The sequence below is a fragment of the Mustela lutreola genome, chromosome 1 (assembly GCF_030435805.1).
Source record: "Mustela lutreola isolate mMusLut2 chromosome 1, mMusLut2.pri, whole genome shotgun sequence".
Lineage (NCBI taxonomy): Eukaryota > Metazoa > Chordata > Mammalia > Carnivora > Mustelidae > Mustela > Mustela lutreola.
The window spans coordinates 201,238,795-201,244,807 of NC_081290.1; positions in this window are offsets into that span (position 1 = coordinate 201,238,795).

The window sequence follows — 6,013 nt, forward strand, 5'->3', positions numbered from 1 at the left end:
GAGACATCATTAAGGTTATGATTAAACTGCCTTTCAGGGAAAAAATTATCCTGCTGAGAGAAGGCCAAAGTCCTGCCAATAACATCACTGCTTTGTTACTTACTACACATTTCTAGTGATTTTTCTTCTCAAGTCAAAAATAGCAATAGGAAGTATTCTGCCTCAACATGAAGGTTGGCATGGTAAAGGGTAGGAAATGCAGAGCTGGGTGTTATAGAAGCAATGAATGAATGCTCAGGAAGTAGAGTTATAGGGAACATTCAAGGTCAAGTACAGAGGAGTAGGGAGTGTTGGGAGCTGACCCTGGGAGGATCAGGAACATGACCAAGAAAGAAACCTGAAAAAGAAAGAAAGAAAAAGAAAGCAAGCAAGGAAGCTGAAGATTGGTAGTTTGGGAAAGCATGTGTAGCACTGGTGATGATAGCAAAATGAATAGTTTCCAGGGTTATCCTAGAGCAAGAGAATGGCATCTTTCCCCAGAGCTGCTTTTAATGAAAAGAGCTAAGCACGTGCCAGCTCTTGCTGCCTGGGCATGTGTAGCACCTGGCCCCTCACTCCATAGCTATCTTGGCTCATGATAACAGAGTGAGTTCCAGATGGGGAAGGCTTGACTCTCTCTAGATACTGGATTTGATAAGTCTATTAGGGCAAAGCAAAAAAATAAAACACTGGTGTCATTTTAAAATCCATTGCTATTGTCAGAGTTCAATGCATGAAACAGAAACCACTCTGGGTATCTTAAGTGGAAGGGGACTACTTAATATGGAAAATTAGGTGCTTCAAAATAATTGGAATTGCTGCATCAATAGAGTCAAAGGTTGAAATCGTTGAGCTCAAGGACACAATACTAGAGCTGCAATCCAGAGATCAGAAAGCTACTGTCTTTGTCACAAATACCTCTTGACACTCACAGCTGCCACATTTGGATGCCATGACTGCATCTTGATTCTCATATGTTCAAGGCTTCAACTGTCAGCACAAACAGCAACAGAAAGATGACCTCTGCTCACTTCCATCTTCTAAGTATCATTCAAGTGATCCAATTGGTAGAACCTAAATTGTACACAGACTCTGAGGAAATGTGGAAAGTAGGATATTGTTTTTGTTCATAGTATTCATGTTTCTCTGGCCAAGGGTCAGGACCAGGGTGAAGTAAGAGAGGCAACTACAACATGAAATTTACAGAGGTACTCACTTTTAGGGTCAGGAAGGCATGGGTGTCCACCTCACAGGAGTATTGCGTTAATTAAATGAGATAAATTTTTATGGAGCTTAGTGTAGTTTTTAATACATAGTGAGTTCTCACTAATTATTAGATCAGTAATTATTAGTTGAAAGGAAAGACCTTTCAAAATCTCGTTACCCCTGCCTAATTCTTCCACACATTACAATGACTTCTTAAACGTCTACCTTAGACTTTTTCACTTAATGATTGTATGAAATGTAGATATTTATGGGAATGATAACACTAAGCTATGACCATTGATATCTTACATAAATACAGAATATTTTTAAGCAGAGAAGTAGTGGGAAAATATTAGGACACCAGCTGTTGAAGAAGACAGAAAAGAGAAAAGAGGAGGGAGAAGAGATTTAAAATTAAAAGTTGGGTCAATAGCTACCAGGGTCTAGTCAAAGATACGTGACTCTAGAAAAATCACTTCATCTTTTTGGATTTCACTTTGGCACCCATTAAATGATGATATATATTATAGTCATGTGATTTTCAAACTCTTGTAAGAGTTTGGGAGTTTGGGAATATTTTTATCCTCTCCCCATACCCTCCCCACAAAAGAAAAAAAAAAAACCTAAAATGAAAGTCTATCTCACACCACACACAAAAATTGATTTTAGGTAAATTTTAGATATAAATGCAAAAGGTAATGTAATAGGCTTTGAGAGGATAACATAGGATAATTATCTTTATCCCTGGGATAGGCAAAGGTTTTTTTAAAGGGCACAAAAATAATTTGTTTTAGAGGAAATATTTGGTAAGTTGGACTACAGTAAAATTAGGGACTACTGGTCATCAAAAGACACCAATAAGAGAGTAAAAAGGTAAGCCATAGAATAGAAGGTATATGAAACATACAGTAGCCAAAAAAGAACTCATATCTGGACTCTATATCTCTGTCTCTATAAAACTCCTAGAAACCAATAAAAAGGAGCCAAATGTCCAATAGAAAAGCGGGCAATAGTCTTCACCAGGTACTTAACAAGTGGTCACTAAAACATATGAAAAGAAGCTTCAACTAATTAGTCATCAGAGAAATGAAAATTAAAATCATAATGTGTATATGATTTTATATATACATGTATATATCATATTTTCTTTATCCATTCATCCATTAGTAGGCACTTAGATTGTTTTCATGTCATAGCTGTTATGAATGTGATAAACATGGGGGTACAGATATCTCTTTGAGATAGTGGTTTTATTTTCTTTGTATATACACACACAGAAGTATTATTGCTGGATCATATGGTAATTCTGTTTTTAAATTTTTGGGAAGCTCACATACATTTTCCATAGTGGCCAGACCAATTTACATTCCCACTAGCAATGCGCAAGTGTTTCCTTTTCTCCACCAGCATGTATTATTTTGTTTTCCTTTTCTCTACCAGCGTGTATTATTTTGTTTTTTGACAATAGCCATTCTACTAGCTGAGATGATATCTTACTGTGGTTTTGCATTTCCTTGATGATTAGCGATGCTGAGAATCTTTTCATGTACGTGTTGGCCATTTGTACGTCTTTGGGGAAAAAAATGTCTATTCAGGTCCTGTGCCCATTTCAAAATCAGATTTTTTTTGTTATTGAGGCATATGAGTTTCTTACATATTTTGTTATCAACCCTTATAGATATATAGTTTGTAAATATTTTTCTCCCATTCTATAAGTTGCCTCTTCATTGTATTGATTGTTTCTTTTGCTGTGCAGAAGCTTTCTAGTTTGATGTAGTCCAACTTCTTTATTTTTGCTTTTGTTGCTTGCTTGTGCTTTTGGTATCACATCCAAAAAATGTTGTGAAGACCAATGCCAAGGAGCTTTTCCCTGTGTTTTCTTCTAAGAGTTATATGGTTCCGGGTCTTGCATTTAAGTCTTTAATCCATTTCAAGTTAATTTTTGTGAGTGGTGTAAAATAGAGGTCCAATTTTATTCTTTTGCATACAAATATCCAGTTTTTTGGGCACCATTTCTGAAAGCGACTATCCCTTCCCCATTGAGTATTCTTGGCTCTCTTGTCTAATATTAGTTGACTGTGTAGGTGTGGGTTGATTTCTGGGCTCTTGATTCTGTTCCATTGGTCTGTGTGTATATTTTTATGCCAGTACCATACTGTTTTATTATAGCTGTGTAATAAAGTTTGAAATAAGAAAGCATGATGCCTCCGGCTTTGTTCTTTTCTCAAGATTGTTTTGGCTATATAGAGTCTTTTGTGGTTTCACATGGATTTTAGGATTTTTTCTCTATTTATGTGAAAAATGCCATTGGAATTTTGAAAGGGATTATACTGCATCTATAGCTGGCTTTGGGTAGCCCATACAACCACTTTGAAAAATTGTCATTATCCACTCAAGTTAAATATCTGTATACTTTATAAACACAAATTTCTTATGTATTATAATACATCTAAAGAATGATCAAAATTGCCCTTACAATAATAAAAAAATAGAGAAAGCCAAAATGTCCATGAAGAGTGAAATAGATAAATTTGGTATACTCATGTACTGCAAGTCTAAATATTCTGAAAATGAATAAAATATTATTATACAGAACAAAACATAGAAACCTTATAAATACAATGCTATCAAAAGAATCCAGTCTCATAATGTTTCATTCTGTATTATTTTCATTTATATGAAGCTTAAAAATAGGCACTATAAATTTATGATGTCAGATTAGCAAATCAGAATAGTATTTAACTTTGGGGAGGAGGAAGGGACAAGTGATTAATAGTTGGATGAAGGACTTCTGAAATGCTGCTAATGTTCTATTTTTGTTCTAGGGATGGCTACATGAATGTGTTCTTTTTATGACATGTCATCAAGCTTAAGATTTATGATCTTTATGTATTATGTTTGTTTCATTTCAGTAAAAATGTAAAACAATAACAACAACAAATAAAAGGTAAGAAAAGGACCCCAATGGAAAAGAAAAAAAATAAACAGAAGTTGTATTTTGTTATTATAAATCATCTTCTATTTTAAAATTGAGGAATACTTAACAAAGTTCAATTAGAAAAATAAGGGTACTTTAATTATTATACATCAGCATTTATGCATAATATTTACCTTTTTGCCCAAGTGACCTATTCACTCCTCTATCAACAAATCCCTGAATCACAAAGATAGGTAGTTCAAATGATATACATACTTTTAAATAGTTCATCTTGCAGTTTGAAATGGTAGGAACACTTTCCACTGAGGTCTGTACAAAACCTAATTAGTATCATTTGGCAAGTTAATGCATTTATTTGTCTCCTATGCATTAAAAACTGGCATAAAATATAGTTGTATGTACGTGGTCTTTTTTTTTTAATTTTTAATTTTTAATTATTATGTTCAATTAGCCAATATAGAGTACATCTTCAGGTTTTTAAAAGATGCTATTTGACAGACAGAGATCACAAATAGGCAGAGAGGAAGGCAGAGAGAGAGGGAAGCAGGCTCCCCGCCAAGCAGAGAATCCGACATGGGGCTTGATCCCAGGACCCTGAGATCATGACCCGAGCTGAAGGCAGAGGCTCAACCCACTGAGCCACCCAGGTGCTCCGCATCATCAGTTTTTGAAGTAGTTTTCGACAATTCATTTGTTGTGTGTAACACCCAGTGCTCATCACAACACTTGTCCTCCTTAATACCCATCACCCGTTTATTCTATTCCCCCCAACCCTCTCCCTTCTGTAACCCTCAGTTTGTTTCCCAGAGTTGAGAGTCTCATGGTTTGTCTCCCTCTCTGATTTCTTCCCATTCAGTTTTCATTCCCTTCCCCTGTGGTCCTCCATGCTATTCCTTATGTTTTACATATGAGTGAAACCATATGATAATTGTCTTTCTCTGCTTGACTTATTTCACATAGCATAATCCCTTCCAGTTCCATCCATGTCGATGCAAATGTAGGTATTCATACTTTCTGACAGCTGAGTAATATCATGGTCTTTTCTTAAATATAGACAGATACCTATCTTTGTATCTATACATCCGTCTGTCCATCCACCCATCCATTCATCACCTGTCTATTGATAACTTGAATCAAAAATCGAATATGGAGAGTACCCTAAAAACCTGACAGAACACAGTTTGGAACCTCCTGGATTGTTTTGTTTGTTCTGTCTAGTTCCTGACGGTAAGATGGTGGCTGGGGATGTAACACATTTCCTGGAGGAGGCTGTTTCCCTGCTTCTGAGGGCTAGCCTGCCAAGAAGGCAACCAGATCTTTCCTGAGCTCTACACAAAATGTCCTACTTTCCTTTGTGAGTGAAAGGCCATGGCAGATTTTTGCTTCTTTTGTAGACAGCCTGGCAGTCCCTCCTAGACTAGGGGAATGAGGTGGCTGTGGAATAAATGAATTTACTCTATAGTGGCAAGGTGAAAAGCATAGCTTCTTGCTGTTTCATGTCCATAACTGTGCCATCTAACAGTAACATGAATGTTTCCACAGACTTCATGAGATCCAAAGGATTGAGTAAAAGCATTGCTTTTTGTTTGCAAAGTCAGGTTTTTCACTTTTCATCTTGCTCAAAACAGACTTGGCAAGAATTTGACACAAATACCCATTCCCTCCTTACTGAACCATTCTTGGGTCTGCAACACTATAACCTCTCTGTGTTGCTTTTTACCCCACTGGCTCTTAGTAGTCTTTGCTGATTTCTCTACTTTCCCCTTAACCTTAAATATTAGAATTCCTTTAAGGTCTAGCATAATCCTCATCTTATCTCACTCTAAATACTTTCTCCCTAGGTGATCTCATCCATTTCCATGGTTTTAAATATCCTATATATGTCAACAA